The sequence below is a fragment of the Pelecanus crispus genome, chromosome 2 (assembly GCF_030463565.1).
Source record: "Pelecanus crispus isolate bPelCri1 chromosome 2, bPelCri1.pri, whole genome shotgun sequence".
Taxonomy (NCBI): Eukaryota; Metazoa; Chordata; class Aves; order Pelecaniformes; family Pelecanidae; genus Pelecanus; species Pelecanus crispus.
The window spans coordinates 105,082,336-105,097,028 of NC_134644.1; positions in this window are offsets into that span (position 1 = coordinate 105,082,336).

The following is a 14,693-nucleotide window of genomic DNA, read 5'->3' on the forward strand; positions in this document are numbered from 1 at the left end:
TTCTACTGTGTGCGACCCTGGTAGAGATTTGGTACTGTATCAAGCACAAGAAAAGACAGAGAAATTGTTCTGAAAGGTTTAGTAGCCATTTTAGTGTACATTGTACTAGTACATTTTGATTGAAATTTTCAGTGACGTGTAAGAGAAACAAAAGACCTGATGTATGGATAGACAACACTTTCCAGGTTTTGTGAGCAGACTATTGTGATGTGCCTGCATATATGCATACTTTCTTGGGAGGGAGGGTGCAAAATATGAATCAAAATCTTCATGAAATACTATAGATCCTTAAAAATCCATGAATTGTCAAAGAAGTCCAAATATTTCATTTAAGAGTCAATTGGCACCTTGATATCAAATAGATATACTGCCAGGATAAGTTCCTTTAGGCAAAATTATTATCAGTCACTCTTAGTTGACAGCAATTTAATAATAATACCAACATGAATTATTAATTTCTAACAATACTACAAATACATTGAAAATTTCTTGTCATCCCTTGCCTAGAAGGCAATAAAAGAAAATTCCCCCAGATAAACTGAAATATAGCTCTTAAGCCATTATTTTTCTCTGAAAAATACAAATGGATGAAACAGCATTAACTTAGCAAATGTTCTTTATTATATTCATTCTTCAATAGTTGGTACTCACTCAGATCTTTATAGTAGCTTTGTTTTTTCCTTGTTTTTTATAGTCTCTCTATTTTGCATGCACAAAAGAAAATACCTACTTCTCACCTCATGATTAGACAACAGTTCTTTCTGTCCCACACTAATTAATGGGACTCACTGTATTTTATAATCACTTTAATTTCAAATATAAAAAAGGAGGTGGTCAAATGGCAAAGAAATATGTGTCTTGAGAGTATCTTGGCCTAATAATTTTCCAGTTTCCTAAAAAACTTAACTTGTACAGGAATGGTCAGATAATGAGTAGATCAAAAGGCATTGCATGTTACTTTAATGGTAAGGCCCTTAACAGATAAACACTGATCTGTATGCAAGTTCATTACAGTATGAGAAACGCAGAAAAAATAGCAACAGAATAAGTTTTTTAACTACCTAAGCCACTCTTTTGAATTCTAATCTAATATATTGAAATTATTTTCCCTCACTATAGAAAAAGAAAAAATATTTTTTCAGGTCCCAGTATATCCTAGCTTTGCAGGGAAGGGGAGCAAAGCTGAAAAACCTAAGGCTACAAACTCAGCCTCAAGCAAAAAAAACCCTGCCAGTGTCTTGCTTGAGTGGCCCTTGAGAAATCTGTGAATAAACATTTTTTGGTCTTATGATACACAATATTTCCTTCCTTCCCTATCGCAATTTGCATTACATACTTTTGACTGAAGGCAATAACAACAATACCAGGAAAAGAAAAACATTTCAAAGGACATCTAGATAGCAACCTCTCAGTGGTTGAAATCCTTCAAAAAAGTGTAACTTGCAAATGTAACTAGTACCATACCATAAGGCAAACTAACTCAAGCTATCAGTTGAACTAAAGATATTTGGTATCTTGCTGAAAAATTGTAATGGTTAGCATTCCATCTGTACTGAAGAATTATTTTTGTCAGGATACCATAGCATATTTGGTTATTCTAACCTCCTACTAAAACATTCTTAGTTGCAAACATTTCATGAAATAGTATTAGGCGCTATATATATACATTTTCCATAAAGTAAATTAGACATTGATTACTAAACAAAATGTAAGAATATGTAATAGAATGAAAGGAAGATAATGTAAACACAGACAAAGTTGTTGTTTTGCAACAGTTGTTGCAAAATAGTTACATAGAAAAGAGACGATAGACTGTCAGTAATTAATGGGTAGGAATTAGGTCAAGATTAGAAAAACAAGACGACCAGCAGGGCAGGAGAATTCTGGATGGCAGCTAATTCACCGGTGAGGACTTCAGGAAGTAACTAACATGTCTGTATAAAAAAGACAATTAGATTCCACTTTTAGAGCTCAGGTAAAGACTTAATAAACTATAGTGCAGGTATACATTCAGTGTAAGGAATAAGCATTACAGAGTTAGCATTGAAACTCTCTGTCATCATAAATTCCCTTCTTCCTTTTATATCTTAGGTCAGCCTACTGCTTCCAAAACCTGCTTAAAGCAATAGCAAGTTTCTATTTCCTTTTTTTTTTTTCCTTTCTTTCTTTTTTTTTTGCCAGCTGCTTCATTCATACCTCCTATACACTAAGGGCTCCCCCTGTACACAAATTCCCATAATGCAGTCGGGTAGAGAAAAGACTATATGCAGGAGCTGAAAGAGGATTTTTTCAGTCACTCCTATGTTAAATCTTTAATGTCTGTTGTCTAAAGTTCTTTTGCCAGCGCAAAACCATCCAAATACTGTCAAAACTGTAATCTTCCTGGCTGGCATAGGTCATGAGAGCAAGTCTGATGTAAGTAAGCTTTAAGTATCACAGTCAGAGCTAAACAGCAAAGCTTAACAACACTTTCTAATGCAAAAATTATTTACTGCATTTTGTTCCCACATGACCTTTTCCAGACTCAATACTAGACGAGCTCCAGGTCATGCTGTGCAGAAGCTTAAGATGTTAGTACCCCACCGGTCTGTTCTTCCCCAACAACAAAGTCAGCAAAAGGGCAAAGCTGACCGAGTAAGAAGTTTGGCTACTTAGCACTAGCTCACTGCCACTAGTGATGTAAGCCCTGAGACTGCCTGCTGATGCAGCTGAGGTGCGGACACATGTTCCCATTTTGCAGTGGGGGCAGTAACCTCCCCGTTGGAGAAGTCGGCTTGGGACTCAGAATTGCTGCCTATAAATTCATTACAGGTCGTTTTTCAATGCCGTAACAGAAACCCTCAAGTTAACAAAATGGTCTTGCAAAGAAATTTTCAGACCGCATAGTATCCTACTAAAAAGCATATCCATTGACCTTCAATATTATATCATCACTTCAAAGTCAGTTGGATGAATGTCATAAAAGGTCAAATGCACAAATGTGGGACTTGCCAGGATTCATTTTAGGTATTTATGCACTATGAAACAGAGTTACCAATACCTGCTTTCCAAGATGTCATTTTGCTCTTTGGATTGCACAAGATGTAATAGTGATAATGAATGGAAAAATACAGTTTTTTTCTACCCCAGGATTTACCCCTGCTCAATTCAACCTTGTTTGCTCTTCAGACAAAGTGGTAACTTGAAATGACCAGAGCCTTTTGGAGCACAGTGGTGCCATCTCAAACAATCCTCTCTCAGACCTTGGCATGCCCCCTCTCCTGTATTCTCTCCTGAATTCAGCAGGAGGCTTCCAATATGACAACTGATCTACTAGACTTCCTACTGAACAAGCCAGAGCTTTATATTGGATAAGCCACTTTAAAGGTAGCTGTGAGGAGCCTGCCAGCCATGAGCTGCATGCAGATGAAAGTGAATAATGCAACATGCAGCATGCAGCAATATTCTGCCAGTACTGATTCCATCTACACAACAAATACTCATCATGTGCACACAGACGGCAACCGAATCAATTATAATCTTTCAAGAAGGATAAAAACAAAGACCTACGTTTTCAAAGCAATTGTCACCAAAAGAGCTAAAAAAGACAAAAGCCAGATAAAAATATGAATAGAAAAGATCTCTTGATTACTCTTCTCATTGTAAACTGCATGGAGAGGGGTTTTTTCCTCCTGTTTGAAGGGTCACAATAAAAAGTCTGAAGTAAAAAACGTGTTTAAGTTTTCATCTTTGAAAGGATCTACTCTTGGTAAGAAAAGAGCTGATAACATTTTAACACATAGGGATCAAACTAGAAGTGCCACTCACTATCAGAAAGTAAAATATGTTTGAAGCGTGTTATTTTCAAACTTTCTTGCCCTAAAGAATAATGAGCTTTCTAGTGAAGCTGGGGAAAGTAAATACTGACTAATAAAAACACAGAAATGTCAGATTACTCCCTCTTGGTGGGGAAAAATAATGCACTAGCCCACATTTACTGCTTTTCCCTTATTTCTGAAAGACAAGTTCCTTCGACATATAGTGGCAGTACAGCTTCTACTACTTAAACACATTTGATAATTGAGGTGACGAATACACATACAAAGTATGTGTTTAATCTACACTCTCAGGGGAAGAAAGCATAGATACAGAATGCACAATCAAACATCTAAGACCTGCCAAATTAAAACAATGAGATACACATTGAGTTGCACAATCTTTTTATTATGTAGTATATTAAGTGGTGCTGCAAACTGCTTATACTGAAGAAAAAATCTATGCTTTATCTTCAAGCTTCCATCCTCACTTACCTGCATAGTTTAAAACAAGCAAACAGACATATATGCCAAAACACAATTAAATAATTAACTCATTTCACACCTTCTACTCATTCCCTGCTCCCAAAGCAGTTTCTGTGGCAGCCAATAGCACCCCCTTTGGCTTGTGGAATGAATTAAGAAGGTGCTCCTTCAGGAGGAATCAAGACCACCTCCAGGTTAGTGGTTATTTGAAGGTCTTGTGCCCCACAGTGGTCATGCCCGTCTTAGACCAAAAGTTTGTCTTAGATTTCAGGAAAATGTATTGTAGTCCTGTTTAAATATTGTTAGTTGCTAATTTTATTCAGTGTGGAACTGAAGTAGTGAAGTTGATGTTTGAATGTACTATTTATAGGCTGTCAATCAATCTTTCTGCAATTCTAATCTAAATAAAAGAAAATAAACAATATAAGTAATGTTTAGTTATCATCATAATCATTATGCAATAAATTTATTAATAAGACAGGGAAAGTATGAATGTCCTTTTCACAGTTTAAGACAAAGATGAACAAAGTCAATTTCACCACTTCACTTAGTTATTGATGGAATATTGCATTGCTGTGACAAAAAAACAGGTCAGACAAGTTTGAACTTTTTTCCACCAAATACCACCTCCCTTTGCAAAGACAATTTCAAGATGTCCAGATATGTCTAAAAAATCATACCACAAATTGAAATAGTTGTTTTTCTCAGTTTAAGTGAGATTTCTGGAGTCCATCAGGCGGGATATGGCTGTGAATCATAGTCTTACAACATGAAAAATAAAAAGTAAGTCACAAAGAAGACTAGAGCAGACATGCATTTTGAAAAATGCCTTTCATTAAGCCGTTTTCCTCTGATCTTTATTATATTGGCCTACACCTTAACAAAAAGCACAGAAATATGTGAAGTAATATGAATTCATGATGAAGGAAGTGGAGGGAGATGAGTGAATTTAGCTGTTGCTGTTAACAACTGCAAAGAACAGCAGCCTTTCCTCCCTATTCAGTGCCTCTCTGGAATGGAAAAATCTGTCTCTAATTTTCCATTTACCTTTGGTGGTAGATTAGAAAACATTCCCAAGTGGAATTGTAAATCTTTGACCGCAGTCCTTAAGAAAGCTAAGATTTTTGGTTTCTTTCAAAAATGAGTTACTCAAGTTTATAGTGCAGAGAATTGATTTTGCCACATTCTAGTATGTGCCTAATCTGAGGTATTTACAGATTGCATAACAGGAATTAGCAAATTTCAAAATAAAGATGAGCATGAGTTCCTAAATGAATCAAATGCTCAGCTTCATGAAATTGTTTTGTAGGCTATAGCTTGCTAGCACTGCCAAAGGCTGCTTCTTTTCTCAAAGGCATCACACACTCTCACACACTCCTTTTCCAGAAGAAAATTATAAGATTTGCTTGCACATAAGGAAGGGTCACTGTGCAATTTCCTTTTACTATAATTTGAAATCCCACAAATATAATTTCTCATCATACTCTAGGGAACATAGCAGTTTTGGCAAAGTCCAAAGAAAAGGTAGCACTGAAAAAGAGAAAAAAAACCCCAAACCACTAACTTCTGCAAAGCGGTTTTCTGTGTTCTCTCCTAAAAAGGCAGCAACTACCACCAGGGTAGTCTGAGATATTTGGTTTTCAATGAAAGAAACAAAGTTATACAAATAAATACCACAAGAATATTTTGAGTCAGAATGGTTGTTTGACATCCTTCCCAACCGCACACATTTAATTTTGGAATCATACTTCCTATACATTAAATTTTCTTTGTTTGTCTACTGAAGAGTAAGAATTACATAGTCATTCTAAAGCTCATTATCACTATGCATAGAACTTAATTATACTGATTCATAAGAAGCTTTAGCTTACATTCACAAACTTACAAGGAAGCCTGTTATCTATTTTTGAATGTCCTGAAAGACCTAAATACTATGTTCCAACAACACTTTATAAACAATCAGAAGTTGTTCATTCTAAATTACTTCCAAATAACTACTCAACAGCCAGCTAGTTATTTTAGGCTAGGATGCTGTAATTCACTATTTTTAGTGAGTATATCACTTTAGTGACTACAACAATCAGAACTCTCCTGGGCAAGAGGGTTACGCTGATTTGGTTGTCTATCAGAAACTGCATTCCTGGCAGGTTAAAACTGAGAAAGAAGGTACAATTCAGCAAATATGGCCAGGTATCAAACAGGATGACAGGGTGTCCTGTTCAGATTTCTTGTTCTTCTTAAAGGAACAAGGAAGATCATGTAACAAAGCCAAAGGATATTTGTGGATGCATACACACTGGGCATCTTATGCCTCCTGAACACACAGGAAAGCACATGCTTTAGAAAATGCTGGTGTAGCTCATGCTGTTTAAGGCACGTATATGCTGCTGTCCACTACTTTGGCATCCAAAGGTTCTGAATGCCTTTTCTCAGAAGTCATGTTTCTTAGAATAACTTGTCCAACAATCATGCTGCTGGACAGCGAGATCTGCAGTTAGGGTTGCAGTACTGTTTCTGGAAAAATCATCTTGCATTTTTCCCCAATGTATACTACATACAACATAGAAAAATGTGATCAGTATCCAGCTGGTGGGGAGGGTGGGATCTGTGGTATTCCTCCTGTCCTGGTCTCTTCAGCAGTTAAAGTGGAAACACACTGCAACTCCATTCCTACCGGTGTGTAGGTTTCCTCCTAAAAGAATCAGGACAACCAAGAGTATTGCTGCATGGTTACAGTATTGCTGTACGGTTACATCTCAATCCAAAGAAAAGCACCAAGAAACTAAAACTGCAAGAATGGCACAGAACAGACTTCTCTCAGATGATAATCATGACTATCAGGTGAGTGCCTGGTGAGCTTGCTCGCTTTAGGATCTTCTGAATCCATGCCTATTTTGCACACATTCCTAAAGCTGGAATGATGTTGGTTACATGTATCTCTTTGCTTTGTAATGGTGCTGGAGTCATGCTGAATAATTAAATCGTCTTTTATATCTGCTGACAGTTGCTTAAAATAGGAGATGAAGTGGACTTCTGGCAAGTAGGCTAGGTAATAATCTCACCTGTACATTTGTGAGACCTTTCAGGCAGCACAAGTTTTTCTGCAGTTGCTTTGCATCATTGATTCTTACATATAATATGCAAGAAAACTAGCTAGATTTCTAACTATTCCATCCAGGACTATTCTGTCCAGAATCCTCCATCTTTGGAGGAAGACTGAATTGCTAATGACACATATTAGCTTTATTTGTCCTTTCACTCATGCTTCCTCTATCTTCTGATTTGCTTTGTTTGTTGCATCTCCTGCAAGGAATACTAGTTCAGATTACCTCAGGGTTCTCCTTGCTCAATAATTTGTATAGCAGTTTGAGCTGTTTTGTAGACCTTTAGACCTTGTTTACAATATTCAATCTTTCAAGTAGAACCCAAAATTTTGCAAAAAAATGCTTCGGAGGCATAGTTTAGAAGAACATAAAACTACTATAGGCTCATATGTGAGAACTGAGAGTGAAGCCAACAATAATGACAAAGAGGTTCACAGTAATATGATGCCAATATTTTTCTTCATGCAAGCACATAAAACCTCTGGATCCTAGAATTATGTTCCATTTCCGTTACTCCTGCTTTACATCTTTGTATGGGACAGTTAGTCAATGGTCTATAAACCATTAAAATGAGGGATAGTCAAACATTCAGGAAACGGATGGCATCTCATGCTACACAGTGAAGATGACTGATCTTTCCAGGGTTTCAGGAGTTGCCAAGTCCTTTTGGACCTAATTTGGACTCTTCCATTGGTGGGGGTATGTTACTAAAATTTTAAACTTCTGCTTCCTTTCTGCACCCCTTCTTGTTCAGGGGCAGGAGGAGCACTGCCTACAATATTGAAGATGCATTTTCCCCCCACCCCACCTCAGTCAACACATCAACATCCTCTGCTTTGTTCTGTTTCTTTCCTACAAATTCGTGAGATTCTGTATGCTTTTTTTGGGCTGTGGCTGAGCTCTGAACTGATCCTTTTGCAGAAAATATTTTCTCCTGTTTTGTTTCAGGGTGCCAGAGCCCGTTTCACCCTGCCCACAAGTGTATTGTACAGAGCGCTGCAGAACAGGAGAGTGGGGAAGAGCAATATATACCTCAGGATGGGCAGCTGTTTCATCTCCATGAAGAAGAAGAAGAATAATCAGTGTTTCAAAAACCTTCCCTGAAGGGAAAAACCCTGTCTTTGTTCTCCGGGCTATAGGGAAGAAATTAGTGCTGGTGTACAAGCCATGCTGCACTCGGAGGCCATTCTTCCCTCAAGACTCCCCCTGCAATGTGATGTTTCTGACCACGGTCAAAACGTCCCCTCACCCACTCCAGTGAAAATATGGACCCACTCCACTGTTTCCTTATGGGCTGTTGTGGCATTACATGACACAGTCAGTTTCAGAAATGCAGGATAAAATACTCAGAGCTTCCTTTTCATGTCTCCTTCCTTTGCAACATGTTTCCTTTAACAGCAGGCAGAGTACAGAAGGATAGCAGATCAGATACAAGAGCCAGGTGATCCCCTGGCTGATGAGGGGGGTTACGTTTTCATTGCAGGCACCGGTGAGTGACTGAATGCCTGGCATTTCAGAAAAAAGCCTGACTCTTATTTTCTTTCCTTGCATTTGAAGGAACTTCACAGTATTTGACAGGTCTTAAAACTGTGCATATCTGCTGCCATGTAAGAAGCTTGCCTCTAAATTAGATAGATACAGTAGATAAATATTACCTCAGTAGGGTTTACTAAAAGTCTTTCTTAAATCAACAACTATGCAGTGTAGTTAGAACTATATGCATGCAGAGCAATTTTAGACTTTTTGACATCTTCACAAAGCCAGTGGTGGATACCCATTTTCAGACTCTGAGAATGATTACATGATATCTTGGCAGGCCAAGATGACAGTATGCAGCTGGTAAGCTGTTTCTAGCTGTCATAATAGGTAGTGTTTGAAAAGGAAAAAACAAAGGCTTGCTTTAATGAGGCCTACAGCAGCAGCAAACTGAAGTTATAAACACATTTGCTGCTATCCTGAAATTTTCAGTGAATTTTTTTCTTACTTTACATTCCTTTTTTAAACACATTTTGCTGTCTGCCTTTATAACTTCAGCCACTGCTGTGTGCCGTCTTGTATAAAACTTGCTGGGAGAGATTTAAGGGTTATTTTTTGTTTGTTTGTTTTTGGGGTGTTCTTTTTTATCTTTATCCCATGTCTCCTTTGAATTTTTCCTTGAAGAAAGAAACTGTTTCCTCTAAATACAACCATTTGGTTGAGTGTAAAAGTGTTAATTGGGGCATTTATTTACTCTGCCGAATTAAATTCCACAGTGATTCTACACAGAGCTTCAGCAAATCCAGTATTTTTTCTTCTGAAAGCCTATGCAGGTGGCGTCAGTACTGGATATTCTGTTTACAAATCATTAATGAAGTGATTGTGGCTTTTTTCATTTGCTCACACTTTTGAACTGCTCAGAGCGACACATTCCTAAATAGGGAACACAAGAGTAGAGAGAAGCACACAATAGCCTTATTATGGGGGCCACACAAACACTGGTAGTGCTGAGGGTTTATATTAACCCAATCAATTAAAGATGTACGGAAAGAGTTCAGCTAGTAGGGGACTGGGAAAAAACGGTACACAGCAATGAGTTGCTAGGCATGCTAATCTGGACTCCGAAATTTTCGCTTAGTGCTATATCTGAGCTTTCTTCCTGCACAATAAAAGGTCCCTTTCAAAGCTGAGAGTCCTTAGCAGTGCAACCATTGGAAGTCACTGCATTCTCTGAATGAAATAAATGCCTTGCTTTAATTTCTATAAGGCTTGTGTAAATTTCCTTCAGTACTAAACCATTAGAATTCCGAAGGAAAAATGCATATATTAGGCTATACTGTATCCCTATTGTGCACTAAACATCAACTCATGCTACTGATATGGAGTTTAAAAGCTTAAATAAAGTGCAGAGCTCCTGCTGGGCAAACAAGCTGAACTGGCCCAATGAAGTAACCTTTTTGTTAAGAATTCTCATTTGAATAAACAGCATGGTAGAACTGCTGAATGCAGATGGCTTAAGTGTTTGGGTTCTTCTGGAAGAAAAAATAAGTCTTTGCAGTTTTACTCTTTCATGAACTAAATCATATTTTATGAGGGACAAGTTCCCCAATTTCTCACAAATTGTATGGTAAGAATAAAAAGAGTTAGTAGCTAACTGGCTCATTTTGAAGGCTGAATCACAGTGAAACAAATACACAGATTTTATTTTGTAATTCTCCTGTTATATGCTTCTCTATGCAGACACACATACACACATGCATGCATACAGAAAGACATGGCTCCAAAAGCTATGGAACATCTCCAAGGAGTATATGAAAGCTCTGTGTTTAGGTTTTGCATTATTTTTGTGTTCTGTACTCTCCTGTGATACTTTCTGAATTGAACACAATATCATGATCCTATCAAGAGCTATGAAAGACTTAGCACAGCACATAGTCTGTCTTAGAATAGATGTTTTGCTTCAACTTTTATTGCATTTCCTATCATTTGCTACGTAGATATTTTCCTTCCTGTCAGCAGAATGCTGGTCCTGTTTGCCTCCTTCATCTCTGAAAGTGAGCAGGTGGTGGGAAACTCTACTGATCATGCAAAGAGTTCATCGTGCCATCTCGGATGGCTATAACAACTGAGAGATACAAGCATTAATTTGGGAAACCATTTAATGGGATGCCGTTGTGCAAATGAAATTGAGAGTTGACTGTGCTCAGCTGTCCAATAGGTACCCTATTCTCTGCATCTTTTACAGGAGATGAATGAGCTATTAACTGTTGTGTGAAGCATCAATCAGCTATTTCTACAGGCTTTTCACCCCCTATACTGTAAGAACTGCACTGATTTTAATTGTTACTGTTGGATATCTATTTTTCTTGATGTTTCTCTGATCTGAGATATTCTTGCTTGTGCAAGAAAGGGTTAAAGATGTTGAGATGATTCTTTAGTTCCACAAAGTGACTAATAGGCAAATATGAAAGACAAGGGAGGGAGGAAACAATAAAAACATCTGTCAAAACCTTATCTTTGAAAGTCTCTGCTGAATACAAACAATGTCTTGTATTGAAAAAAAAGATGCGGAATTGTCAAAAGTTGTGGAGAAGAGAGGGAAAAGTGTCACAAGTCAATCAGGTAATCTGATTATATTTATATCAGGAAAGACTTTCTAATAATCAACATCTGTAAAACCAGATGTTTGCATGTTGGAAAAGAAGAATGGGCGCTGTGCACCAAAACTCTTAAGACAGAACTTTCCTCTAGCTGTTTTGTTGCTGTTTCATCCCCAAAAGGTGAGGTTAATTTCTACCATGTTGTAAATAGCACTAATATTTATTTAATTGTTAATTTTTTACTGCTCTCACAGCACTTTAAATAGTTCTGTAGGTCTATGTACTTGAACTATATATGAAGTATATTTTTGTCTCACTTTTCTACAGAAAAAAACCCATAAGCACTAATTGCAGTTATTGGACTGCATATACAGAGAAGGAGAAGCGGAGTTATGCCCCTAGCCACATGGAATAGTCTGTAAGCAGGGACAGATCTCTGAGGTCAGAAGAAAAACTTCTGACAAAAAATCTGTCTTGATTTTTCTCATAGGAGTGTCTGTTTTCCTTCCCAATTTTCTTTACGGTGAATTCCTGGCAATACTTTTCAGCTGAAGGCCACTGTTGAAGCCCACTGTGTACAGAGAGCAGAACAATGAATTCCTAACAGTCACCATTACAAGTATATTTTCTAGCAAGACCAAAAATGTCATGATATAAATATCCACATACTAATTTCTCTAAGAAAAAAAAGATCATTCATTTCTATGGATATTGGAAGAATAAGTACATCAAATAAGCAATTTTGTTGGACCTTGTCATACTTCTACTTAGAAATAGCAAACCTAACAGGTTATTTATGGAGTTTTATTTGTATTGAGATGATGTTAATGTACCTTGCTATGTAGCTTGTCTCAAGTTTCTAATGTAAAAATCATCCAAAAATTAAAAAATGTTAAAAAAAAAAAGAAAGAGGGCTGAATAGTTTAATCTACTAGCACTAGTTAGTTGGAACTCTTCAGCAATGTGTCTAAGTGGAAATTTGATGATTATCACAGGTAGGACTGTTATAGTTCAAATAAATACAAGTTTACCATCAACAAGCAGAAAAGTAGCTATTCAAAATATTAAAATGGATTGTTACTGCACACCAGTTACATTTTTTGAAAAAAAATTACATTTGAAAAAGTGAGTTCCAGGAAAAGCTCTTGGCTTTTTCTTTTAGTTTTCCTTTTTTCATCTCAGGGTTACAGTTTCTTAACTTTTTAAAATTATTGTTCTAATATGAAAAACGAAAAAGCAAAAATCGCAAATTAATGGTCCAAACGCTTTTCTAAGCTAAGAAATCCTTCAAGTTCTGAGTGTGTCATATATGGTACCTTAAACACTATTACAGTCAGAGTTGCTCTGATATACACCTAAACTTACCCTCTGGGTTTTTTTGTACAGTGACAAACACCAAACCAAGATCTGAAGAAACCTTACACTGATGCTACTCAGTTTACTGCAGAAGTCTTTCTAGATGCTCTCCTGCCTGTCTGTCCTCTCCTGAACTGAAGGCAGCCCCAAGCCCTTTCAAGTCCAAACCTATCCTCACATTGGTATAGCATGCTGTAACTTTACTGGCATACTTCATCCAAAAGTCTTTGTTCCCGGCCCCTTTGTATGATTATACCTTCCAGTTAAACAGCACGAGACAGGTCTTAGACCTCCTGTCTTTTCACCTGTGCCTAGTAGGGCACCAGAAGTATACAATTGTTTTCTCCCTCCTCCTCCAATTTCAGAACATACATTTTTTTCAAAATTTTGGCTCATTTTGCATTTGTTTTAAAAGCCAGCAGTGACAAAGGTCTACAAAAGGACTGAGGTATTCAGACATTTAAATATTGTAGGGCAGAACATACACTGTTGAGAGTCACTCTCAGCTTCCTGCTATCTCTGGAAGCATGTATACCTGCTACATTTGAATTATGGAAACATGCACTGGATGGTTCAAAGCTGAAGTCTTTTCCCTCTCAGGTGAAAGTCTTAATCAGTGGGAAGCAGCCTTTCTCATGAATGTTCCCTTACCTGCTGGCCGGAGCACTTGCTTTGGAAGACGCAAGTTGAAACTGTCTTCAACAAAACTTAGATCTCCCAAATAGAAATTATTCTGTCCCTGAATTACTGTATGTATGTTGGTATATGCCTACCTCCATTATAACACTAAAGAGCATTAGATTTGAGATACAATGCATCCTCTCTGGCATTTTTCTGGGGGCATGTTGGTGATTCTGTTAACAAGGCTTAATGTCTGAATACCATATTTAGATATTTCATTGGCCTAACACTGGTGCCTAATTCAGAGCTGTTGACTTTATTATACATTAAAAGACACATAAAAACAAGGCTTTTGGTTCTATTTTCCCCACCTCAAGTCTGAATCCATTCAAACTAAGAAGCATAATGATGTAACTCTAATAACATGTTGAGACATTTCAAGTAATTCAAAGAAATCTGAGAAATGGTGTAACTAAGGCCAAAGTTTCTGATACTAAGCCTAATCGGGGCGAAAAGATAAGCTATTCAGTACATCACTCATTTTCATAGTCTTTGGTTAAAAAACCTAGTGAGAAGGACGCAAAGTTTAATTTTGAGGCTCAAGATGGGGGTGCTGGCATATTCCTTGTCCTAAAAGATGCTTTGATTAGACTGAGCCATCCAGAAGATCCTACACGACATGTCCCAGAGCTTTAAAATGCTAGATGTCTCCTTTCATGTGAAAATTATGATTCTGCTGTCATCTTCTCCCTTATATCTCTTTTTCCTACTCTTCCTCCTGACCTCTACTTTTTTCTTTCTGCTCTCTCTATATATCCCTCTCTGGTGATACTCCCATGACCAAAAGGACACTGAAGTAAGTGGTCTGGCCATGCAAAAAGAGAAGGAAGCTTTCAGATGTCAGTGTGTCAAGTAATGAGATACAAAATGCCACCCGGGAGACAAAGGTCATCTTTTGGAAGATTTCCCATACTGAAATATACAGCCAGAGAACTGTGTGACAGCAGGACTCTTAGGCAGGGCAAGCATTTCTTCTCTCTGGTAAGAATTATTCACTGTGTGTTGCATGTGTCTAGAGGGATATCAATTCCTTGTTGCTGTGCACAATTCTGTATTTCTAACCACCCAACAACACCTAACGTTTTTAATTCTTTCCCCGTTGCTCTCTCAAACATGGCTGCTACCCCTTTCCATCAGGCTCTTCACTGGTATGTAATGCTAGAATATGTGATCTAGCAGGAACTATATGCAAAGTA